We start from the raw sequence: 27,511 nt of genomic DNA, 5'->3' as shown, positions 1-27,511 counted from the left end.
TTGGAAAATATTGATTACTCAAAAATCACCTTGGGCCTTTCTGGCCAATTCTAGATAATACATTTCCCTCTTTTACCTCTTAGGATATAAATTTAATAAGTAGACAGTTCTTAACAATTGTACCCTTTGCCGTTTAACTTTAGGATGCATGTATATGCTCCAACGGTATATAAAAAACATTTTAGAATTTATTTGACTTCTAGAAAATCATTATGATATTGTTAAAAATCAGTCATTTTATTTCCCTTTATAAGCCAACCTGAAAGACAATGTTTGGCCCATCTACCTGTAGGTCAGCCTTCTGATCTTGTAAATGGATTTCTTCATTGTGTCTTTCCAGCTGTAGCCCAATCCTGTCTCACTAAATTTGCTAAGAAGATAATTTTTAAAAGTTCTGTAAAGAACTCATTTCGTGGCCCAGCTCTAGAATTTTGCTTCTCCTTCTTATTGTCTTATATTAGGTATAGAAAGATTCTGAAAGAGGAATGAATTATTCTTGTAAAGCTGCTTCGCTGTTAATATATTCCATAGTCAACCTCTTGGCCTATACATTACTGCATTTTACATTATTTCATTACTGTACATTGTGTTATTGATTTTGATTAAATCCATTTGGAAGTCAATATTCACAACAGTAAACACAGAGGGTATGTTCAACTATTATATATAGTACATTTATCCTCCTCTATCATACACTTGAATGTGCATTAAAGATCTGGGCGTCTCTTCTGCCTCTTTGGTAAATTTCATCATGAGGTGCTTCCAAAGCAAGAAATCATATCTAGCTCATTACTTATTGGGACATTCCAAGTATGTAGAGCTGGAAGATATTCAGTGCTTACAAAGTTCTAGCAGCCTCCCCTGCCCGTAAACCATCCCTGTCACCAGTCCTGTCACCAGCCAATCCTGTCACCACTGGCTGAGTTTCAGTTTATTATTTACCATATGCTGGAAGTGCTCTGTGTTTATGATTAAAGCCTTTTACTGGCCTTGCTGTTCGTTAGGCAGAGGGAGGCATCAGTAGTCACAGGGAAAGCAACACCTTTGCTATTAACATCGGCTTCCGGAGGGAAGAGGTACAGGGCCAAAAGATGCAGCCAGCTGAGATCAGTCAGCTGTGATAAAGACAGAGTAACTCACCAATAGTGAAAATAGCCAGTCAGCTGGAAACGGGCTTCCAAAGCTTTCAAAACACCATCAGTTGCCAGCTGAGCATTGACCACTCACCATCTATTGTTGCTGAAGAGAACAAAGATCAAGTGCTTGCAAGTGTTCTTAAAAAGCTGCAAATGATAACTGTCCTCCCCCACCCCCCCGCCCCGACTTCCTGTTTCTGGTGCTACCTCTGGCCATTCTATCTATAATAGATAACTGTGTGAGTAATAAATTCTCGAATGTGGAGAACAAATATCCCTTCTAAAGGTAAAATACTGTCTTTATTTAAAGATTGGGTATCTGGTTCATCTTGGAATTTTGCCCTAATTTTAATTTTATTTTTTTTATAGATCTTTATTGGAGAATAATTGCTTCACAATACTGTGTTAGTTTCTGTTGTACAACAAAGCAAATCAGCCATATGCATACATGTGTCCCCATATCCCTGCCCTCTTGAGCCTCCCTCCCACCCTCCCTATCCCACCCCTCTAGGTCATCGCAAAGCACTGAGCTGATCTCCCTGAGCTATGCTGCTGCTTCCCACCAGCCAACTATTTTACATTTGGTAGTGTATATATGTCGATGCTACTCTCACTTCGCCCCAGCTTCGCCCTCCCACCCCATGTCCTCAAGTCCATTTTCTAGGTCTACCTCTTTATTCCTGCCCTGCAACTAGGTTCATCAGTACCTTTTTTTTTTAGATTCCATATGTATGAGTTAGCATATGGTATTTGTTTTTCTCTTTCTGACTAACTTCACTCTGTATGACAGACTCTATGTCCATCCACCTCACTACAAATAACTCAATTTCATTTCTTTTTTTTTTAACTTTTATTGAAGTATAGTTGATTTACAATGTTGTGTTAGTTTCAGGTGCACAGCAAAGGGAAACAATTATACATATATCTATTTTTTTTCAGATTCTTTTCCCATATAGGTTATTACAGAATATTGAGTAGATATCCCTGTGCTATACAGTAGGTCCTTATTATCTGTTTAAAAAATTTTTATTTTATATTGGAGCATAGTTGATTAACGATGTTGTGTTGGTTTCAGGTGTACAGCAAAATGATTCAGTTATACATGTATCTATTCTTTTTCAAATGCTTTTCTCATTTAGGTTATTACAGAATATTGAGCAGCATTCCCTGTGCTATATAGTAGGTCCTTGTTGGTTATCTATTTTATTTTATTATTATTATTTTTTAACATCTTTATTGGAGTATAATTGCTTTACAATGGTGTGTTAGTTTCTGCTGTATAACAAAGTGAATCAGCTATACGTATACATAATATCCCCATATCTCCTCCCTCTTGCATCTCCCTCCCACCCTCCCTATCCCACCCCCTAGGTGGTCACAAAGCACCCAGCTGATCTCCCTCTGCTATGCAGCTGCTTCCCACTACCTATTTTACATTTGGTAGTGTATATATGTCAATGCCCTCTCTTACTTCGTCCCAGCTTACCCTTCCCCCTCCCCATGTCCTCAAGTCCATTCTCTACATCTGCGTCTTTATTTCTGCTCTTTCACTAGGTTCTTCAGAACCTTTTTTTTTTTTTAGATTCCATATATATGTGTTAGCATACAGTATTTGTTTTTCTCTTTCTGACTTACTTCACTCTGTATGACAGTCTCTAGCTCCATCCATCTCACTACAAATAATTCAATTTCGTTTCTTTTTATGGCTGAGTGATATTCCATTGTATATATGTGCCACATCTTCTTTATCCATTCATCTGTCAATGGACACTTCAGTTGCTTCCATGTCCTGGCTACTGTAAATAGTGCTGCAGTGAATATTGTGGTACATGTCTCTTTTTGAATTATGGTTTTCTCAGGGTATATGCCCAGTAGTGGGATTGCTGGGTCATATGGTAGTTCTATTTTTAGTTTTTTAAGGAACTTCTGTACTGCTTTCCATAGTGGTTGTATCAATTTACATTCCCACCAATAGTGCAGGAGGGTTCCCTTTTCACTACACCCTTTCCAGCATTTATTGTTTCTAGATTTTTTTGATAATGGCCATTCTGACCGGTGTGAGGTGATACTTCATTGTAGTTTTGATTTGCATTTCTCTAATAATTAGTGTTGTTGAACATCTTTTCATGTGCCTCTTGTCCATCTGTATGTCTTCCTTCGTGAAATGTCTATTTAGGTCTTCTGCCCATTTTTTAACTGGATTGTTTGTTTTTCTGATATTGAGCTCCATGAGTTGTTTGTATATTTTGGAGATTAATCCTTTGTCTGTTGTTTCATTTGCAAATATTTTCTCCCATTCTGAGGGTTGTCTTTTTGTCTCCTTTATGGTTTCCTTTGCTGTGCAAAGCTTTTAAGTTTAATTATGTCCCATTTGTTTATTTTTGTTTTTATTTCCATTACTCTAGGAGGCGGGTCAAAAAGGATCTTGCTGTGGTTTATGTCAAAGCATGTTTTTCCTGTGTTTTCCTCTAAGAGTTTTATAGTATCTGGTCTTACATTTAGGTCTTTAATCCATTTGGAGTTTATTTTTGTGTATGGTGTCAGGAAGTGTTCTAATTTCATTCTTTTACATGTAGCTGTCCGGTTTTCCCAGCACCACTTATTGAAGAGGCTGTCTTTTCTCCATTGTATGTTCTTGCCTCCTTTGTTGTAAATTAGGTGCCCATATGTGCGTGGGTTTATCTCTGGGCATTCTATCGTGTACCATTGGTCTATATTTCTGTTTTTGTGCCAGTACTATACTGTCTTGATTACTGTAGCTTCGTGGTATAATTTGAAGTCAGGGAACCTGATTCCTCCAACTCTGTTTTTCTCTCTCAAGATTGCTTTCGCTATTCAGGGTCTTTTGTGTTTCCATATGAATTGTAAAATTCTTTGTTCTAATTCTGTGAAGAATGACATTGGTAGTTTGATACGGATTACACTGAATCTATAGATTGCTTTGGGTAGTACAGTCATTCTCACAATAGTTGATTCTTCCAATCCAAGAACATGGTATATTTCTCCATCTGTTTATGTCATCTTTGATTTCTTTTATCAGTGTTTTATAGTTTTCTGAGTACAAGTCTTTCACCTCCTTAGGCAGGTTTTTTCCTAGGTATTTTATTCTTTTTGTTGCAATAGTAAATAGGAGTGTTTCCTTAATTTCTCTTTCTGAATTTTTCATTGTTGGTGTACAGGAATGCCAGAGATTTCTGTGCACTAATTTTGTATCCTGCAGCCTTACCAAATTCATTGATTAGTTCTAGTAGTTGTCTGGTGGCATCTTTAGGATTCTCTCTGTATAGTATCATGTCATTGGCAAACAGTGACAGTTTTACTTCTTCTTTTCCAATTTGTATTCCTTTTCTTTCTTTTTCTTCTCTGATTGCTGTGGCTAGGGCTTCCAAAACTGTTGAATAAGAGTGGCAAGAGTGGACATCCTTGTTTTGTTCCTGATCTTAGTGGAAACACTTTCAGTTTTTTACCATTGAGTATGATGCTTGCTGTGGGTTTGTCATATATGGCCTTTATTATGTTGAAGTAGGTTCCCTCTATGCCCATTTTCTGGAGAGTTTTTATCATAAATGGGTGTTGAATTTTGTCAAAAACTTTTTCTGCATCTATTGAGATGATCCTATGGTTTTTATTCCTTAATTTGTTAATGTGGTGTATCACATTGATTGATTTGCATATATTAAAGAATCCTTGCATCCCTAGGCTAAATCCCACTTGACCATGGTGTATGATCCTTTTAATGTGCTGTTGGATTCTGCTTGCTAGTATTTCGTTCAGGAATTTTGCATCTATGTTCATCAGTGATATTGGTCTATAATTTTTTTGTGTGTGATATCTTTTTCTGGTTTTGGTATAAGAAATGAATTTGGCTTTGTAGAATGAATTTGGGAGTGTTTCTCCATCTGCAGTTTTTTGGAAGAGTTTGAGAAGGATCGGTATTAGCTCTTCTCTAAATGTTTGGTAGAATTCGCCTGTGAAGCCATCTGGTTCTGGACTTTTGTTTGTTGGAAGATTTTTAATTACAGTTTCAATTTCATTACTTGTGATAGGTCTGTTTATATTTTCTGATTCTTCCTGGTTCGGTCTTGGAAAATTGTACCTTTCCAAGAATTTAATCATTTCTTCATCATTGTCCATTTTACTGGCATATAGTCATTTGTAGTAGTCTCTTATAATCCTTTGTATTTCTGCACTGTCACTTGTGATTTCTCCTTTTTCATTTCCAATTTTATTGATTTGCATCCTCTCCCTTTTTTTCTTGATGAGTCTGGCTAAGGGTTTGTCAATTTTGTTTATCTTCTCAAAGAACTAGCTTTTAGTTTTACTGTTCTTTGCTTTGCTTTGATTGCTTTATTGATTGTTTTCTTCATTTCTATTTCATTTATTTCTGCTCTAATCTTTATGATTTCTTTCCTTCTACTGATTTTGGGTTTTCTTTGTTCTTCTTTCTCTAGTTGCTTTAAGTGTAGGGTTAGATTGTTTATTTGAGATTTTTCTTGTTTCTTGAGGTAGGATTGTATTGCTATAAACTTCCCTCTTTGAACTGCTTTTGCTGCATCCCATAGGTTTTGGGTTGTCATGTTTTCGTTGTCATATGTTTCTATGTATTTTTTTATTTCTTCTTTGATTTCTTCAGTGATCTCTTGGTTATTTAGTAGTGCACTGTTTAGCCTCCATGCATTTGTGTTTTCCACAGTTTTTTTTCCTGCAGTTGATTTCCAATCTCATAGAGTTTTGGTCAGAAAAGATGCTTGATATGGTTTCAATTTTCTTAAATTTTCCAAGGCTTGATTTGTGATGCAAGATGTGATCTATCCTGGAGAATGTTCCATGTGCACTTGAGAAGAAAGTTTATTCTGCCAGATTTGGGTGGCATGTTCTATAAATATAAATTAGATCTATCTGGTCTATTGTGTCATTTAAAGCTTGTGTTTCCTTATTTATTTTCTGTTTGGATGATCTGTCCATTGGTGTAAGTGGGGTGTTAAAGTCCCCTACTATTATTGTGTTACTGTCAGTTTCTCCTTTCATGGTTATTAGCATTTGCCTTATGTATTGAGGTGCTCCTATGTTTGGTGCATAAACATTTACAATTGTTATATCTTCTTCTTGGATTGATCTGTTGATCATTATGTAGGGTCCTTCTTTGTCTCTTGTAATAGTCTTTATTTTAAAGTCTATTTTGTCTGATAGGAGAATTGCTACTCCAGCTTTCTTTTGATTTCCATTTGCTTGGAATATCTTTTTCCACCCCATCACTTTCAGTCTGTATGTGTCCCTAGGTCTGAAGTGGGTCTCTTGTAGACAGCATATATATAGGGCTTGCTTTTGCATCCATTCAGCCAGTCTGTGTCTTTTGGTTGGGTCATTTAATCCAGCTACATTCAAGGTTATTATCAATATGTATTTTCCTATTACCATTTTCTTAATTGTTTTGGGTTTGCTTTTGTGGGTCTTCTTCTTCTCTTCTGTTTCCCGCTTAGAGAAGTTTCTTTAGCATTTGTTGTAAAGCTGGTTTGGTGGTGCTGGATTCTCTTAGCTTTTGCTTGTCTGAAAAGCTTTTGACTTCTCCATCGAATCTGAATGATATCCTTGCTGGTTAGAGTAATCTTGGTTGTAGTTTTTTCTCTTTCATCACTTTAAGTATATCCTGCTACTCCCTTCTGGCCTGCAGAGTTTCTGCTGAACAATCAGCTGATAACCTTATGGGGATTCCCTTTTATGTTATTTTTTGTTTTTCCCTTGTTGCTTTTAATATTTTATCTTTGATTTTAATTTTTGTTAGTTTGATTAATATGTGTCTTGGTGTGTTTTTCTTAGGGTTTATCCTGTATGGGACTCTCTGTGCTTTCTGGGCTTGGGTGACTATTTCCATTCCCATGTTAGGGAAGTTTTCAACTATAATCTCTTCAAATATTTTCTCAGACCCTTTCTTTTTCTCTTCTGCTGGGAACTCTATAATTAGAATGTTGTTGCATTTAGTGTTGTCCCAGAGGTCTCTGAGGTTGTCTTCCATTCTTTTCATTCTTTTTTCTTTATTCTGTTCCTCGGCAGTTATTTCCACCATTTTGTCTTCCAGCTCACTCATTCATTCTTCTGCCTCAGTTATCTGTTATTGATTCCTTCTAGTGTGTTTTTCATTACAGTTATTATGCTGTTCATCTCTCTTTGTTTGTTCTTTAGTTCTTCTGGATCTTTGTTAAACATTTCTTGTATTTTCTCAATCTGTGCCTCCATTCTATTTCCAAGATTCTGGATCGTCTTTACTATCATTACTCTGAATTCTTTTTCAGGTAGAGTGCCTATTTCCTCTTCATTTATTTGGTCTTGTAGGTTTTTACCTTGCTCCTTCATCTGTGAGATATTTTTTTGCTGTATCATTTTTTTGTTGTTGTTGTTAATGAGTGGGATTATGTTCCTTTCTTACTGGTTGTTTGGCCTGAGGCTTCCAACACTGGGGTTTGTAGGCTATTGGGTAGAGCTGGGTCTTGGTGCTGAGATGAGAAACTCCGGGAGACCTCACTCCAATGAATATTCCTTGGGGTCTGAGGTTCTCTGTTAGTCCAGTAGTTTGGACTTGGAGTTCCCACCGCAGGAGCTTTGGCCTGATGCCGGGTTCATGAACCAACATCCCACAAGCCACCTGGGGCAGAAAAAAAAAAAAGAAGAAACAATAACAAGGTAAAAAATTAAATTAGACTAGGAAACTAACAGATCTGTTAGGAAGAATATAAAAAAATATATATAGATGAATCAACAACCTGAAGGTACATCAGTACCACAATAGTAAAAAAGAGGAGGAGAGAAAAGAAAAAAAAAAAAAGCAAAAGGGGGAAAAGGCCTTGGGTATGGAGAGTGGGACCTAAGTACAGGCGAGGTTTGGGTGGTGGGTGGAGCCAGTGCTCAGGACCCACAGGGCTAGAAAAGGCCCTGGGGGCTGTGGGGGGTGGGGATTAGGCTCAAGGAACAGAAGGGGCCCAGGTGTGCCCCCCACCCCTGGTCTCAGAGGGCAGGGGCCCTCCTGGGAGCCCAGCAGGCTTCCTGGGCTCAAGTGGGCGGGGAAAATGCCCTGTGCTCCTCTCTTGCTCCTCCAGTCTGGGAGGGCCCCTCCCACCTGCCTCTCCTGATCTCCTTGGCCTCCCTCCTATGCCCCCAAGGACCTACACAGCCTGGAAGGGGCTCTGGAGGGTAGAGGACTGGCCTGGGAGCTCAGGAGGCTCCCCGGACCCGAGTGGGCAGGGCAATTGCCCTTTGCTCCTCTCCTGCTCCTCCTGGAGGGCCCCTCCCAACTGCCTCTCCTGGAAGTTGGCTAGGCTGAGTAAGTGGGAGTCAATCAACATGCATTTTGCTTGACTACACGTGGGAGGAAGAATGGTGATTGCTGTCTTCATTCAGAGCCAAGCCTGGCTTTCTCTACAGTGTACGCTGGGTTTGGAGAAAGGTTAGCCCAGTTTACAGAGGGCAGAACTGGGTGGAAGAAAGAACATCGGAGTTTCAGTTTTCAGACAAGAAGAGAGGCTTTGAGCCCTCAAAGATGAGAGATCATGAAATAGAGCAAATGAAGGAGAGGTAGAGGAGAACAAAGGTCATCACTATGGGAAGTAGCTGCATAATAATAATTATAACACTCAATAAATACCTTATACTTGCAGAACACTATTGACACTTTATCATTAAAAAATGATTTCACACTTGAGGGTCAATTTCACAGATGCTGAACCTGATTTTGATCTGATAGCTGGAATGGAAAGAGAAAGGAGATTGAGCAGGCAATTGGTGGAGGGCTTTCTTTGAGAAGACAAAAGAAGCCTGATGATTAATGATGAAAGCATGGAGTTGAGGAGGTGCCCCAAATTACTAAAATTAAACTGGGGCCATGTAATTTATTGAGTTGTTCCTTTATTTCATTAAGGAAAGACCTGGGTAGGTCAGGGGACACTAATCCTAGAGCCAAGAAATTTTAGCATCAGAAAAAACCTTTGATCATCTCTTCCAAACTCCTTTCCTAGGCCTATAGCACATTATGTCTCTTTCTACGGTTATGTTTCAGTGCATATTCATAGCAAATATAAGCATTGCATTTGCCTTTTAATTCCTTGGAGTATTTTAAAAACCTGGGTGATGCAGTCCTGCTTAAAATCGACAGTTATAGATGGTTTCATCTTTAGTCCACGTCTTACATGACCTCAATTACTGCATTAAAATATTGTTAGCAAATTAAGATTCAAATAGCATTTATTATACAAGGTCAAGTTCACTTTACAAGTAATTTACATATTGTCACAATGACTCTGTGCCAGTTGCGTACAATTTTGACATTGTTTGTGGGAGAGCGGCCAGCCCTAATGCACAGGATTGAGATGTAATTTATTATGAGACTCTCTTTCTCTGCTATGGGATATTTAGGGAAATAGTGCAACATAACAGAAGTCAGTGCACATAATCAATGGGGCTCTTTGGGTGATCCTATTTAGGATATGTCAATGCAGTAATGGTTCTACCTGTTTGAATTCTGGAGCAGAAAGAGTCCAGTACCAAGATGAACTCAGGGGCACAAGAAATAAGATAAGTGGATTTCCAGTTGGTAATCTGAACCATTCTCATAAATCATCCATCTGTCTTTTATCTCCATCCATCTTTCTTAATTTTGTCTCCCTATGCAATGCTCCTGATAGTATAGTCTTTAAGAAGAAATGTGTTGAGCAGGATTTCCTGGGTTCAATTCCTGACTGCTACATTTTAGCTGTGTGACCTTGGGTAACTCATTTAACCATTCTGTGCCTCGATTTCCTCATATATCAAATGAGACTAGTCATACTACTTACCTCATAGATAGTTGTGAGGATTAAACAAGTTAATGGAACAGTAACTGTAAGCTTACTTACAGTAAGCACCACAAATGCATTGGCTATTTATCAGTAATCTTTCTGTTATGTGTTTCTATACCTTTTTCTTTCTATTATAGCACTAATGTTAGATCACTTTTTTTTCTTGACATTCCTGCCAACTTCCTTAATTTTAAGTTCCTCTAGGAAAGAAATTGCACTTGCTTCTCTTTGTTTCAAATCCAGCATATATGTTGCTTATATTGTTGCACAATATTGGGGATGAGTGCACATTCAGTGCATGTAATTTCCAAAGTGGTTCATTCTTTTTCAAATAGAAGAAGAACTCAGGTGGTTGGGGGTCTTGAGAATTCCTACCTTGTCACTGCTTCTCAGCCCATCTGGTAGCTGCTCAGGGTTTCTCCATTGGTAACCACTGGCAAATCTGAAATGATTTCATTCTTTCCCCATGTAGGGATGGCAAGTGAGAGTACTCCATTCCTATATATCCAAGCCCCAGGAAGCCCTAGGAGATAGCCACACTCAAGAACCCATAAATATCCCTTTTCTTCCTGCCATCATTCTCAGTATAGCAGAAGCAATTACTCAAAAGCAGTGGTTTTCTAAGTGTGGCTGGGGGACCAGCAGCAGCAGCAGCATCTGGGAACTTGTTAGAAATGCACATTCTCGGCCCCACACCAGACCTAATGAATCAGATGCTCTGGTGGTGGATACCAGCAATCTGTGTTTTAACAAGCCCTCTAGGGTATTCTGTTATATGCTAAAGTTTGAGAAACACTGCAAAAAGGGGGCATGGTTCTCTAGCGGTACTGTACATCATTAATAGCAACAACCACCCCAGAAAGAGGGAAGAAGGACTTAGGCAGCCATCAAGGCCAATTGAGAGCAATCAAAATAAACCATCATGGAGTAGTTAGTGTCGGCCAGCCATGGTGGTGCTTTCAGATGTATTAGGATATTTAATTGTGATAACAGTCTGTTAAAAAATGATGTTACCCTGTGTTGCCAGGTGGGAAACCGAGGCACAAATCTTTACCCAAGGTCACTGAGCAGGTAAGTTATAGAGCCAGAAATCAAACTCTGGTCTGGGTGATCTCCCAACTCATGATTCTTCCGCTATTCCACTTGGCTGCTCAAACCTTTAAAATGCACATCTTCATTCTTTGTGCTAAGTTTAAATGATTCCTATTTCAGGGAAATATTCTTTCTCAGTTTTTCAGAATGCCATGTATTTGTGTGTATCTGTATGTGAGTATTGTATTGATAGCTAAATTCTGTACCTCTATAATGTAAGTTAGCTTTTTCATTTCAGCAAACATCTGTTGAGGAACTACTGTGTGCCAAGTATTATAAAAGTATATACAGAAGTGCTCATGCTGGCATCTGATCTCCAAATGATCACTAAAAGAATTGACTGGGATTTAAAATTATATGGAAAAAAATAGGTTAAAATATCCCAGATATTTAATATAGATAGATCTTAAATATATACGATTTATGATACTAAGATAATGACAAACTTCTCAATAAGTAATCATAGCAGTCAATGTTGACATTCATCAACATTGCTGATTACTTTTTATTTTAGCTAGCGTAAGTCTTGGTCTGGGGCAAGGAACAATCAGGAGTAAGTTTAGAACATAGAGTTTCATCCACACGTTTATAACACTATCCATTCTCTCCACAGCATTTACTGAGGGTTTGCTTTGTGTCCTGCACTTTACAAGGTGCTGCATGTGTTAAGAAAGAACTAGAAAATAGTCTCTGCTCTCAAGGAGCTAGCAAGGGACTTTGTCCTTTGACTTGCCTTGCTGTTATCAAGATCAATCCCTTGTTTTAAAATAAAATGTTCTACTCTGCTTAAGGCTATTAACATTCATCCTCATATAAAAATGATTTGATTTCTCACCAGCATCTTTGAATTTCATTTAATATCCAAGGGTCCCAGCTCAGCTAACCTTTTTTTCTTTTCAAATCGAATTTGTAGTCAAAGCATAGTCTTCACTAACGTAAAAATGCTTGACTTTTACTCATTCGGCAAATTGATGAGTGCTATGGGATACAAAGATGAAAAAGAAAGTCTCTGCACTCAGCAGAGTCATAGGCATGCAAACAAGTTATTACAATGAAAACAGATGCATACTACCACAGGTGTGTGCAAATAATTGATGGTCATCAAGAACAGAGGAATAAATCTTTGTGGTGAACTGCTTCACAGAGGCAGTGATAACTGAGTCATGAGTTATGATTAGACATTCTCTGGACAGACATAAGGGAAAGGAATTTTGAGCGTAAGGAACAACATTTACAAAGGTGTGAGTACATGAACCACCATGACATATTGAGGAAACCATGGTTAGAGTCTGGATATATTTAAGGGGAAGAGAATTGAATTTAGGCGAAAGAAAAGTTTTGAATGCCATGTTCAGGAACTTGGAGCTCATTTGATGAGCAATGAGGACCCACTGCAGGATGTTAAACAAGGCCAGATGATCCTTTAAGCAAGAGAATGAGAAGTTCAGCTCTTTGCATTAAGTTCTATATGGCTACAATGTGAAGAATGATTAGAATTATTATGGAGATAGAGTGGATATTGAGGAGTAGACAAAGAAAGACTTGGGAGTACAATTGACAGGACTTAAGTAACTGGATGTGTAAGGTAAAGAGTATTTAGCCCTGAATGTACAAATTTGCTCCACTTTTTTCATATTTGTTAGTCTGTGTTTGACTGTTATCTGTTAGAAAATGATAGTATTTGCACTAAAAGTGAGTGTGACCACAAAGACCAATGGGTGGCCTGTCCTTTCAAAGAAAGAACTTGGAAAGACTTTCCCTTATTTTGTAGGCCCACTTTTCCACAAGAGTTTTGAAGAGTATGATTACAACTTAGACTTTGAGGCTCAGTCTATAATATTGCCCAGAGCCACCAGTTCCACATTGATCATGAAGCAAGAAGTCAAGCACCAAATGATTAATCTAATTCTGCAGGCTTGTTGCTCATACACACTAAATGTTCAGCTATTGCTAGGGTGGAGGCGGAAACAACTGATATACACCCAGATCATACACACCCATCTAGATGTGGCCTTGGACCCAAATCATCCCTGATTCCCACCTTACCCTACCCCCCATTATAAGTCTTCTCCTCCTTTAATCTCCTGAAATTCTCTGCTGCTAAATCTCTTGTCATTTCTACCACAATTTGTGTATATGCCTAGACTGTAAACTCCAGGAAGGCATGATCTTTGTCATAATCATCTTTCTGCTAACCTCATTGTTCTACATAGGATGTGGAACATACTTATGATGGCTCAAATTTTTATTACCACAGTTTTGCAGTCTTTCTTATCATAGATAAGATACTTACTGCCACCCCAACAACCTCATCCCTACCACAGTGACCAGAACATGTAACCTAGGAGCTCTGGCGATGCCCGCAAACTGACTGGTTCAGTGATGGGTCAGCTGGGGCCAGGTCAATGCAATCAGCAGAGATAAGGCTGGTTTATTCTTTTTTTCTTTTTTTTAAAGAAAAAGATTTTTATAATGTAATCATAAAACACATCATGTTTAAAAATTGGTTAGAACAAAATCCTGAATTTTCAAAAGATTTCAAAAATGTGTTTATATAATTCCCCAACCCTTGTTGTTTAATAGCTATTTCAATCTCCCATTTACTTGAGCCTTTGAAAAGGAGTCAAAGGGAGTAGAAGGCTCTTGCAGCATCTTCCACGGTGACCAAGGTGTGAATAACTGTAAAAGAAGGGTGTACAATTGAAGGAAGAGAGTAGACAGTCTGGTCAAACATAAGGAGCAAATGAGAAGTACCCTTTTGGGGAACTGCTGCATTAAAAGCCCAGACTGGGGCTTCCCTGGTGGTGCAGTGGTTGAGAGTCCACATGTGATGCAGGGGACACGCGTTCGTGCCCCGATCCGGGAAGATCCCACATGCTGCAGAGCGGCTGGGCCCGTGAGCCATGGCCACTGAGCCTGCGCGTCCGGAGCCTGTGCTCTGCAACAGGAGAGGCCACAACAGTGAGAGGCCCGCGTACCGCAAAAAAACCAAAACCAAAACCAAACAAACAAACAAAAAGCCCAGACTTCTTGCCTGAGATGTTTAGTCTAGACTGGGGTTGTCTTGTCCCCTCCCATCAGTTGCTTAAGCCTGTCTTTTAATTGTCCATTAGAACACTCAACCACACTTGCAGCTTGGGGCTGATATAGAGCATGGATATTGCATAGTATGCCTCATGATTGGGTCCACCAATATGTAGCTTGGGCCACGAATTCAGGCTGTTATCTGATGCAATATGCTCAGGAAATCTGAACAGGAGACCAATGTGGTCTCATAGGGCCTGGATAGTGTGGTCTGAGTCAATGGAACACTTGGAGATAGAAAGGCCAAACCTGGTGAAATTATCAACTGCAGAAAAACCATCTGGATGGGATGAGAGGCCCAATATGATCTACCTACCAACAAAGTCCTGGTCTGTTGGGCTGGGAATCTATCCTGGGGTGGTATTTCAAGCTTTGGCCAGGCTCTGGCAGACAGGATAGCTATTCATGCTGCTTTGGCAACTTCTTTTTTTTTTTTTTTTTATGTTAGTCCATTTTCTATTTTTTTTAACATTTTTATTGGAGTATAATTGCTTTACAATGGTGTGTTAGTTTCTGCTTTATAACAAAGTGAAGTAGTTATACATATACACATGTTCCCATATCTCTTCCCTCTTGCGTCTCCCTCCTTCCCACCCTCCCTATCCCACCCTCTAGGTGGTCACAAAGCACCAAGCTGATCTCCCTGTGCTTTGCGGCTGCTTCCCACTAGCTATCTATTTTACATTTGGTAGTGTATATATGTCCATGCCACTGTCTCACCTTGTCCCAGCTTACCCTTCCCCCGCCCCATATCCTCAAGTCCATTCTCTAGTAGGTCTGTGTCTTTATTCCATTCTTACCTCTAGGTTCTTCATGACATTTTTTTTTCTTAGATTCCATATATATGTGTTAGCATATGGTATTTGTCTTTCTCTTTCTGACTTACTTCACTCTGTATGACAGACTCTAGCTCTATCCACCTCACTACAAATAACTCAATTTCGTTTCTTTGTATGGCTGAGTAATATTCCATTGTATATATGTGCCACATCTTCTTTATCCATTCATCCGATTATGGACACTTAGGTTGCTTCCATCTCCTGGCTATTGTAAATAGAGCTGCAGTGAGCATTTTGGTACATGACTCTTTTTGAATTATGGTTTTCTCAGGGTATATGCCCAGTAGTGGGATTGCTGGGTCATATGGTAGTTCTACTTGTAGTTTTTTTTTTTTTTTTTGCGGTACGTGGGCCTCTCACTGTTGTGGCCTCTCCCATTGCGGAGCACAGGCTCCGGACGCACAGGCTCAGCAGCCATGGCTCACGGGCCCAGCTGCTCCGCAGCATGTGGGATCTTCCCGCACCGGGGCACAAACCCGTGTCCCCTGCATAGGCAGGCAGACTCTCAACCACTGCGCCACCAGGGAAGCCCTACTTGTAGTTTTTTAAGGAACCTCCATATTGTTCTCCATAGTGGCTGTACCAATTCACATTCCCACCAGCAGTGCAAGAGTGTTTCCTTTTCTCCACACCCTCTCCACCATTTATTGTTTGTAGATTTTTTGATGATGGCCATTCTGACTGGTGTGAGGTGATATCTCATTGTGGTTTTGATTTGCATTTCTCTAATGATTAATGATGTTGAGCATTCTTTCATGTGCTGGTTTATTCTTTTTTTTTTTTTTCTTTTTTTTGTGGTACAAAGGCCTCTCACTGTTGTGGCCTCTCCTGTTGCGGAGCACAGGCTCCGGACGCGCAGGCTCAGCGGCATGGCTCACGAGCCTAGCTGCTCCACGGCATGTGGGATCTTCCCGGACCGGGGCACGAACCTGTGTCCCCTGCATAGGCAGGTGGACTCTCAACCACTGCGCCACCAGGGAAGCCCGGTTTATTCTTAGGATAGAAAATCTACCAGAGGTAATGAAATTTTGTGCCTCCAGAACTTGTTTTAAGTAAATGCACCATTTTTTCCAAAATATAATTATGGTGTAGTGGAATACAAAGTAAGATATTTTAAGCACAATAAAGGGACAGTTAATACCTTCAGGAAGAGTACTGATTGGCATATCATCAGAGAGAGGTTGGGGCAAAGCTATACATGTCCTACAGAGGACTTTGACCTAACATGGTGGAATTTTCAGCTCCTTCTGAAACATATTAGAAAATAATTTTCCATAAGCACTACAGAATATAAATTACTTATATGTTATCAAAGCAAGAGAAGTATTGAAACAGGAATTTGGAAGCCTTTGTCACATCCCATTCCTACACTAATTAGCTGGCTCTCCTTGTGCAAACGATTTCCTTTTGCTGGGCCTCAGTTTCTTTGTTGACTGGGTTGGATCAGAAGATCCTAACACTTTCCAGCTCGTACTCAATGACTCTACGATGCTGTGAAAAATTGTCTATATATCTCCTATGAAGCACTGTCCCTGGTTAGATAGTTTTAAAAAATCTTGAAAAAAATCATTTTAATGATTTCTTAAATCATAAATTTTATAATTTTGAATGAGTGATAAGTCTATGAATTTTATTAACTAACATGACTAAACAGAAAATAAAATGACTGAAGAAGATACCTACTAACATTTCGAGACAACATTTTTGTTCACCCCAGTTGTACCACACTGGGTTATGTTTCTCTTTAGGAAAGTGATATGAGATATATATCCCAGGACTGGTCTTGCATTTGGAAAGGAGACAGCTTTCTGAGTCAGTTTAAGGTTTGAAAGAAAGGCAGAAAAATCAGTTATTTATAGAGGGATGTGATTGGAAGGGGTGATCCTCAGCTTCTGAGAGTTCTTCCAGTTTGGGAAGCAGACATAAATCCATGCTGGTTTGATGTTCTTGCTATCAAAAAAAAGTGTTTCTTGTACATTTTTATTTTATTCTAAATGAAAAACCCATTAGAAGTTGGATGTTGGTAAATAACATGGTAAAAACATGGCTTAGGTCCTCAGATCATTCATAATCTAGATAAGATAAAATAGACTAAGAAACAACCAAGGTAGTAAACATGTCCAAATTACAGATACTTCAAGGTTTAAATATATTTAAAGTCAACACCATAAAACAATAACATACTACAAAGTAAGAAAAAGAACCACCACTGACGATGAAATGCTTTCCTTTTCTTACTCACATGATTGGCTCTGATTTTGGATTCCATAGTTAGAACTCCGTGAATGGAAGATCAAGAAGTCCAAAAGAGATATTAGGGGGGTAGAATGGGAAAAGCCCAGGGCCAGGAAATAAGAGACCCCGGTGCTAGTTCTAGTTCTACCACTAACTGAGTGGCCTTTAGAAAGTCATGTCCTTTGTTTGGATCTCAGTTTCCTCATCCCTAAGGTGAGTAAATTGGGCTTGACCAGTGTTTCTCCATCTTGAGAATTTATAGACCTCTGTGAACATTTCCATGGACCCCATTTTGAGGAATACTGCCTTAAAGTTAAACTTGATTTCTTTGCACAGTGCTTATACATACAAGCCCAAATGCTGGTGCTGAAACCCTGAGACTGCTCTCCATTATATGGTGGTTATACAGTTGACTCAAAATTTGCTTATCTTAATTATTCCACTGAATAAATAAGTACTTACTTTGTGCTGGAAGTGTTCTAGGCATTTGGAATATATCTAAGAAGATAACAGACAAGATCATTGCCCCCATGGAGCTCACATTCTAGGAGGGAGAAACAGATTATGAACAATAGAGATCATAAATAAGAAAATTAACTTTGAATAAAAAGTTAAAAACATGTTCATAGGTAATTCAAGGATCCCTGCAGGTATATCCATAGACTGTAGTTTGAGAAGCATGTGACTGGAGGAGCCCTTGGTGTCTGTGGTTCAGTGATTTGTGGTCACCCCTTTCAGATCCAGCAGCAATCAGAGAGCTTCTCCACCAAGCAGTCTAACCAAACAGAAATGGCTTTAGTAGAAGTCTCACCAGATTCTAGAAGCAGCAAAGGATTTTCCTTGCTATTAGTCTGGTTTTTTCCCTGTTCTGAAACATGGAGGTGTTTCTAGGCACAGGGCCAAAACTTCATTGAGGGACTCAGAGAGAGCACAACTCTCGAGAAAAATCATTAAATTAGGCAAAGATCCAATAAACTTAAATTTTTTTGTTTTTGATTACTTGCTGTGAGGAACTCTATGACTTGATTTAAAATGATGACTTAATGTAGCAAGAGGAGAGGGACTCTAAAAACCAAATAGTGCAGTCATACAGTTCTAATAAAATTAGTCTATTATGTGCAGATTGATTGCTGCTGCCTCGATTTACATGATGTTTATGATATCAGAATATCTGCCAAAAATTAATGTCAATATTTATGCCTCTATAAATTACTCACACAGCACTATTATGATGGCTTCTAATTAAAATGGAACCAAACTAATTGACCTTTAAATCCAAAGGACTTTGTAACCCAGAACTCATACACACTGGGATGGCAGGCTGCACTAGCATGGGAAGAAGGAGGGCTTTTGGGGTGATACTGTGTCTTGCTATGAAAAAGTAATTATGTATTCTGCAAGAGCTCATTCCACTAAAAGATGGATTTTAGATTTGATTTAACCTGCATTAAACTGCTGCTGTGTAGGTTCATGACAATCTATGTCTTACATGTAGGGTGATTGAAAGATTTTTCCCTTTTTTTCTGCTGATAAATATAACTGCTGTCTTCTTTTGAGTAGGTCAAATGAGACAATTGATCCAATCAAAGATTCTTTTTGTTTTTTTTTAACATTTTATTTTGGAATCATTTTATATTTGTAGAAAAGTTAGAGAGTAAATTTTGTGCTCCTTGAGGGATTATATTTTATTCATTTTTTAAAATCCCCTTTAACACCTAACACAGGGCCTCACAAAAAGCAGGAGTGCAATAGGATTTGATTTGTTTTTAGGAAGAAGTCAAAAAGAATGAAAACAAGCAAAGCCTCTGGTATTTTATTAACATAAAATGTGCCATCATTATTCCTGACAAAACTTGGTCTTGGCTTTCCTTCTCCTCCTTCTAATAGATAGCCAATTATGTTTTGATTAATTAATTTATTTAAAATAAATCCAAATATTATTCTTTGCATACATATTAGTAGAAACACACAAAAAATAATACAAATAATTCATTTGGGGAGTTAAGTAATCATAGGTTAAGAAACCTGTTTGTTAGTCTGGAGTCAAAATATCTGGATTCTTATTTTATTTCTAATACAAACTTGCTTTGTCTTGAGCAGCTAACTCTTGTTGAGCATCTTGCTTCCTCAACTGTAAAATGAGGAAGGTGAATTCTGTTCTTTCGGGTCCTTTGCAGCTTGAAAATTCTATTGCTTCTGATACAAGTCTGGGACTGTGTATTTCCACTGGACTGCACTTTCTTTTACTCTCTCCGCCCTCGTTTCACAATGCAAGTGTGAAGAGGCAAAATGATGAAATGCAGTTTTTACACTACTGTGTTTTTTGACTAATGTATTTAACTAAATATTGTTGCATGTTTAAAGTTCATCAGTCATGGTTTTCACTCGTGTGTGTTGCCAGTGTTCTATTACAAATCTTTCTTGTCTTTGTGCTGAAAAGACTTCTATCTGCATTTCAGAGACAGCTTTTCAGTTTTGTTATAAAGCCTCATTACTTTTTTATTACAGACTTAGTGGAGCCTTCTCTGTTGAATTGAATCATATGATTCAGTAGTAGCTGGACATTTAATACTATATCGTCTTTATATTGTTCAGTATTCTTCTCAGTTCTTTTCTTTTCTTACATCTTTATTGGGGTATAATCTTCTCAGTTCTTTTACTTGTACTTTGGAAATGTCTCAGGAGAAAAAAATTGAAAGATAATATTTCTTTGAAATAATTCACCCCTGTCCTAGGAAGGCAGTATTTTAAAGATAATTATTCAAACAAAATATACTACATTTTCTGATTCTTACTAATTTAAGCTCCCTACAATAGAGAATAGGGATCCAGAAAGTAATGTATTTTTTCACAAAATAAAACTATTTTCTTCAAAAAGAAAATCCTTCAAGATCATCAGCTCATGTCACATATTTTGTGAAATTTTTCTAAATTCCCTAGGTGTTCACCTCATTGCATTATTAAGGTCTCTTCTACAGTCCCCTAAGGACAGGGCATTCTCTCAGTCAGCTATTAGGCACCCATGTTTGTTGACTGAAGTAAAAGACCCCCAGTACATTTATACAGTTATCTAACAAAACTGCTTGGGAGGTAGATGTGACATGGCTAAACATTATTTTTAGGTTTAATTTGCTTTTAGAAATGTATGCCTTATCTACTTCAGAGTTTCTGTGTTTTAGTAGCTACTTCACAATTTAGATGGACTGGTTTCCTATTGCTGGGTAATACACTACCCCTAAACTTAGTAGCTGAAAGCAACAATCATTTTATTTTGCTCATGGTTTTCTGAATAAGGAATTTGGGAAGGGCTCAACCCAATAGTTTATCATCACTGATCTAGTGACATCAGCTGGGACAGTGGCTGGAGGACCCACTTTCAAAATGGTTTTATCACTTACATGTCTGGTGCCTTGGTACTTTTTGGCTTCTCTCTCTCAATTTCTCTACAGATGGTGCCTCTTCTTCCAGGATCTTTCCACGTGAGTTGGGCTTCTTACAGCATGGCAGTCTCAGGGTGATCAGACTTCTTACACAGTAGCTTTCTTCTCCCAGAGTGATCATTTCAGGAGGCTGAGAGAAATTGCAAGGCTTCTTATGACCTAGCTGCAGTAGTCCCAGAATTGCTTTCATCCCACTCTATTGGCCAAGCAAACCACTCAGGCTGGCCCAAGAGGAGGTTCAAGCAGAGGGGAGAAATAGATTCTACCTTTCAATGGGGGAATGACATGGGCAGACAAGGAGGGAAGAAATTGGTGGTGGCCAACTTAGAGACAAGCTACCACAGTAGGAAAAATATTCTATTTGAAAAAGCCATGAGACAATATAATTCAGCTCCCTTTTTCTGTGGTCAGATAATAGTCATCTAACATTTATTGTTCATTTTGACTTCTCCATTTGTCTATTGAAAACCTTTGGCTGGGGTTGAGTGTCTTTAGTGGCAATAATAAATAGGCCCATCATTCAGAATAACATGCTGCCATCTTTGCTAGAAGCCCCCACATGTTCACCAAAACTATCAGAAATATGGACTTGAAGACTTCTTACATTTGAAGGTTTCTCCCTTGTGGCAAAATCCACTAGGGCACAATCCATCCATGAGCCAAAGTTGATTCTAGAAAACATCAAGTTTCTTTACAGTGACCTTAACCATGTTAGCAGAAGAACCAAGAAATTCTCCACCTCCAAGATCCAGAAGATCTCATTCATTTCCCAAATGAAGACTATTTTCTTTTTTTTTTTTAAACATCTCTATTGGAGTATGATTGCTTGACAGTGCTGTGTTAGTTTCTGCTGTATAACAAAGTGAATCAGCTATATGCATACGTATATCCCCATATACCCTCCCTCTTGACTCTCCCTCCAACCCTCCTTATCCCAACCCTCTAGGTGGTCACAAAGAACAGAGCTGATCTCCCTGTGCTATGAGGCTGCTTCTCACTACCTATCTGTGTTACATTTGGTAGTGTGTATATGTCAATGCTACTCACTTACTTTGTCCCAGCTTACGCTTCCCCCTCCCTGTTTCCTCAAGTCCATTCTCTATGTCTGTGTCCTTATTCCTGTCCTGCCCCTAGATTTTTCAGAACCTTTTTTTTTTTTTTAGATTCCATATATATGTGTTAGCATACGGTATTTGTTTTTCTCTTTCTGACTTACTTCACTCTGTATGACAGTCTCTAGCTCCATCCACCTCACTGCAGATAACTCAGTTTTGTTTCTTTTTATGGCTGAGTAATATTCCATTGTATATGTGTGCCGCATCTTCTTTATCCATTCATCTGTCGATGGACACTTCGGTTGCTTCCATGTCCTGGCTACTGTAAATAGTGCTGCAATGAACATTGTGGTACCTGACCCTTTTTGAATTATGGACTTCTTAGGGTATATGCCCAGTAGTGGGATTGCTGGGTCATATGGTAGTTCTACTTTTAGTTTTTTAAGGAAGCTCCATACTGTTCTCCATAATGGTTGTATCAATTTATATTCCCACCAACAGTGCAAGAGGGTTCCCTTTTCTCCACACCCTCTCCAGCATTTATTGTTTGTAGATTCTTTGATTATGGCCATTCTGAATGGTGTGAGGTGATACCTCCTTGTAGTTTTGATTTGCATTTCTCTAATGATTAATGGTGTTGAACATTCTTTCATGTGTTTGTTGGCAATCTGTATATCTTCTTTGGAGAAATGTCTATTTAGGTCTTCTGCCCATTTTTCGATTGGGTTGTTTGTTTTTTTGATATAGAGCTGCGTGAGCTGCTTGTATATTTTGGAGCTTAATCCTTTGCCAGTTGCTTCGTTTGCAAATATTTTCTCCCATTCTGAGGGTTGTCTTTCATCTTGTTTATGGTTTCCTTTGCTGTGCAAAAGCTTTTAAGTTTCATTAGGTCCCATTTGTTTATTTTTGTTTTTATTTACATTTCTCTAGGAGGTGGGTCAGAAAGGATCTTGCTGTGATTTATGTCAAAGAGTGTTCTTCCTATGTTTTCCTCTAAGAGTTTTATAGTGTCTGGTCTTACATTTAGGCGTTTAATCCATTTTGAGTTTATTTTTATGTATCGTGTTAGGAAGTGTTCTAATTTCATTCTTTTACATTTAGCTGTCCAGTTTTCCCAGCAAAACTTATTGAAGAGGCTGTCTTTTCTCCATTGTATTCTCTTGCCTCCTTTATCAAAGGTAAAGTGACCGTATGTGTGTGGGTTTATCTCTGGGCTTTCTATCCTGTTACACTGATGTATATTTCTGTTTTTGTGCCAGTACTATACTGTCTTGATTACTGTAGCTTGGTAGTATAGTCTGAAGTTCGGGTGCCTGATTCCTCCAGCTGTGTGTTTCTTTCTCAAGATTGTTTTGGCTATTCGGTGTCTTTTGTGTTTCCATACAAATTGTGCAATTTTTTGTTCTAGTTCTGTGAAAAATGCCATTGCTAGTTAAATAGGGGTTGCATTGAATCTGTAGATTGCTTTGGGTAGTATAGTCATTTCCACAGTGTTGATTCTTCCAATCCAAGAACATGGTATATCTCTCCATCTGTTTGTATCATCTTTAATTTCTTTCATCAGTGTCTTATAGTTTTTTGAATACAGTTCTTTTGTCTCCTTAGGTAGATTTATTCCTAGATATTTTATTCTTTTTGTTGCAGTGGTAAATGGGAGTGTTTCCTTAATTTTTCTTTCAGATTTTTCATCATTAGTGTATAGGAATGCAAGAGATTTCAGTGCATTAATTTTGTATCCTGCTACTCTACCAAATTCATTGATTAGCTCTAGTGGTTTTCTGGTAGCATCTTTAGGATTCTTTATGTATAGTATCATGTCATCTGCAAACAGCGACAGTTTTACTTCTTCTTTTCTTATTTGGAATCCTTTTATTTCTTTTACTTCTCTGACAGCTGTGGCTAAAACTTCCAGAACTATGTTAAATAATAGTGGTGAGAGTGGGCAAACTTGTCTTGTTCCTGATCTTAGAGGAAATGGTTTCAGCTTTTCACCATTGAGATTGATGTTGGCTGTGGGTTTTTCATATATAGCTTTTATTATGTTGAGGTAAGTTCCCTCTATACCTACTTTCTGGAGAGTTTTTATCATAATGGGTGTTCAATTTTGTCAAAAGTGTTTTCTTCTTCTATTGAGATTATCATATGGTTTTATTCTTCAATTTGTTAATATGGTCTATCACATTGATGGGTTTGTGTATATTGAAGAATCCTTGCATTGCTGGGATAAACCCTACGTGATCATAGTGTATGATCCTTTTAATGTGCCATTGGATATTGTTTGCTAGTATTTTGTTGAGGATTTTTGTATCTATGTTCATCAGAGATACTGACCTGTAGTTTTCTTTTTTGTGTGACATCTTTGTGTGGTTTTGGTATCAGGGTGTTGGTGGCTTTGTAGAATGAGTTTGGGAGTGTCCCTTCCTCTGCTATATTTTGGAAGAGTTTGAGAAGGATAGGTCTTAGCTCTTCTCTAAATGTTTGATAGAATTTGCCTGTCAAGCCATCTGGTCCTGAGCTTTTGTTTGTTGGAAGATTTTTAATACAGTTTCAATTTCAGTGCTTGTGATTGGTCTGTTTATATTTTCTATTTCTTCTTGGTTCAGTCTTGGAAAATTGTATCTTTCCAATTATTTAATCATTTCTTCGTGGTTGTCCATTTTATTGGCATATAGGTGTTTGTACTAATCTCTCATGATCCTTTGTATTTTTGCAGTGTCAGCTGTTAATTTTCCTTTTTCATTTCTAACTGTGTTGATTTGAGTCTTCTCACTTTTTTTCTTGATGAGACTGGCTAATGGTTTTTGTTTATCTTCTCAATGAACCAGCTTTTAGATTTATTGGTCATTGCTATTGTTTCTCTCATCACTTTTTCATTTATTTCTGATCTGATCGTTCTGATTTCTTTCCTTCTGCTAACTTTGGGGTTTTTTTTGTTCTTCTTTATCTAATTGCGTTAGGTGTAAGTTTAGGTTGTTTGTTTGAGATTTTTATTGTTTCTTGAGGTAGGATTATATGGCTATAAACTTCCCTCTTAGAACTGCTTTTACTGCACCCCATAGGTTTTGGGTCATCGTGTTTTCTTTGTCATTTGTTTCTTGGTATTTTTTGATTTCCTCTTTGATTTCATCAGTGATCTTTTGGTTATTTACTAGCATATTGTTTAGCCTCCATGGGTTTGTATTTTTTACAGTTTTTTTCCTGTAATCGATATCTAGTCTCAAAGTATTGTGGTTGGAAACATACTTGATATGATTTTAATTTTCTTAAATTTACCAAGGCTTGATTTGTGACCCAAGATATGATCTATCCTGGAGAATGTTCAATGAGCAGTTGAGAAGAAAGTGTATTGTGTTGTTTTGGGATGGAATGTCCTATAAATATCAATTAAGTCCATCTTTTTAAAAGTGTCATTTAAAGCTTGTGTTTTCTTATTTATTTTCATTTTGGATTATCTTTCCATTGATGAAAGTGGGGTGTTAAAGTCCCCTACTATTTTTGTGTTACTGTTGATTTCCCCTTCTATGGCTATTAGCATTTTCCTTACATGTTGAGGTGCTCCTACTTTAGGTGTATAAATATTTACAATTGTTATATCTTCTTCTTGGATTGATCCATTGATCATTATGTAGTATCCTTCTTTGTCTCTTATAATAGTCTTTATTTTAAAGTCTGTTTTTTCTGATATGAAAATTGCTACTCCAGCTTTCTTTTTTTTCCATTTGCATAGAATATCTTTTTACACCCCTTCACTTTCAGTCTGTATGTGTCCCTAGGTCTGATGTGGGTTTCTTGTAGACAGCATGTTTATGGGTCTTGTTTTTGTATCCATTCAGCCAGGCTATGTCTTTTGGTTGGAGCATTTAATTCATTTAGATTTAAGGCAGTTATTGATATGTATGTTCCTATTCCCATTTTCTTAATTGTTTTGGGTGTGCTTTTGTAGGTCTTTTCCTTCTTTTGTGTTTCCTACCTAGAGAAGTTCCTTTAGCATTTGTTTTAAAGCTGGTTTGGTGGTGCTGAATTCTCTTAACTTTTGCTTCTCTGTAAAGGTTTAATTTCTCTGTCAAATCTAAATGAGATCCTTGCTGGGTAGAGTAATCTTGGTTGTGGTTTTTCCCTTTCATCACTTTAAATATGTCTTCCCACTCCCTTCTGGCTTGCAGAGTTTCTGCTGAAAAATTAGCTGTTAACCTTATGGGGATTCCCCTGTATGATTTTTTTGCTTTTCCCTTGCTTTTAATATTTTTTTTTGAATTTAATTTTTGAATATTTGATTAATATGTGTCTTGGCATGTTTCTCTTTGGGTTTATCCTTTACGGTATACTCTGTGCTTCCTGAACTTGATTATTTCCTTTCCCATGTTAGGGAGTTTTTGACTATAATCTCTTCAAATATTTTCTCAGACACTTTCTTTTTCTCTTCTTCTTCTGGGACCCCTATGATTCAAATGTTGTTGCATTTAATGTTGCCCCAGAGGTCTGTGAGACTGTCCTCAATTCTTTTCATTCTTTTTTCTTTATTCTGCTCCCTGGCAGTTATTTCCACCATTTTATCTTCCAGCTCACTTATCCATTCTTCTGCCTTAGTTATTTTGATTCCTTCTAGAGTGTTTTTAATTTCAGTAATTGTGTTGTTCATCACTGTTTTTTTGTTCTTTAGTTCTTAGAACCTTGTTAAATATTTCTTGTATTTTCTTCATTCTGTTTCTGAGATTTTGGATCATGTTTACTGTCATTACTCTGAATTCTTTTTCAGGTAGGTTGCCTATTTCCTGTTCATTTATTTGGTCTTGTAGGTTTTTACCTTGCTCCTTCATCTGTAACAAATGTTTTTTCATTTCATTTTTTATTTTTTTGATGGATGGTGCTGTATTCCTGTCTTATTGGTTGTTTGGTCTGAGACGTCCAGCACTGGAGTTTGGAGACAGTTGAATAGAGCTGGGACTTGGTGCTGAGATTAGGACCTCTGGGAGACCTCACTTCAAGTGATATTCCCTGGGGTCTGAGGTTCTTTGTTATTCCAGTAGTTTGGAGTCACTGCTCCCACCATAGAAGCTTGGCCCTGACCTCCAACCTTGGAACCAAGATACCACAAGCTTTGTGGAATGGTTAAAAAAAAAAAAGGAAAAACGGAAGAAAGAAAGAAAAAAAGGAGTAGTACAATATCAAAGAATAAAAACTAAATAAAATTAGAAAGATAAAAAATATTAGGAAAAATAAAGCTATATTCGAAACAACTGCGACAAGGTAAAATAAAACCACCACAGAAAAAAGGAAAAGTAAATAAATAAAAAACAAAAAGGTGGGGGGAACAAGCCAAAAGGAGAGATCACTAACAAAGTATAAAGAATAAAATAAAATTAGAAAATAAAAGATTTATTAGGAAAATTAAAAATATAAAAGAATTAATAACAATGAATCAACAAGGTAAAACAGGACCCCAATCTAAAAGAGGAAAAAAGAAGAAAAAAAAACGCCTTTGCTATGGGGGCGGAGTTTATATGGGGTGGAACTTAGGCAGGGGTGGGGTTTTGAGTGGGGCGGGGCCTAGGCAGGTGGGGGTGGTGACGTTTGAGCTTGGGGTGGGGCCTAGGCCGGGCAACATTTAAGCGTGGGGAGGGGTGTCCACCCAGGACCAGCGCAGAAGGGGAGAGGCAGCACGTGGAAAGGAGGGCCTCCGGAGTGTGGAGTTCCAGAGCCCGGAGGTAGGCGCCTCCAAACTCCGGAACTCCAGACTCCAGAGGCCTCCCTCCCGACCCCCACCACCACCCAGCACCACCCCTCCCCCTCTCTTCAGGCCCCAAG

At 38.1% G+C, this 27,511-nt stretch overlaps 1 protein-coding gene across 12 annotated transcripts in view; it reads left to right on the top strand.

The window, feature by feature from the left end:
- LOC307181738 (uncharacterized protein) overlaps positions 1 to 27,511 on the top strand; it is an 817,010-nt gene that overhangs the window by 387,557 nt on the left and 401,942 nt on the right. The window lies entirely within an intron of this gene.

Source organism: Stenella coeruleoalba (genome assembly GCF_951394435.1).
Source record: "Stenella coeruleoalba genome assembly, chromosome: 2".
NCBI lineage: Eukaryota > Metazoa > Chordata > Mammalia > Artiodactyla > Delphinidae > Stenella > Stenella coeruleoalba.
This window is presented reverse-complemented; position numbering and strand designations above follow the sequence as displayed.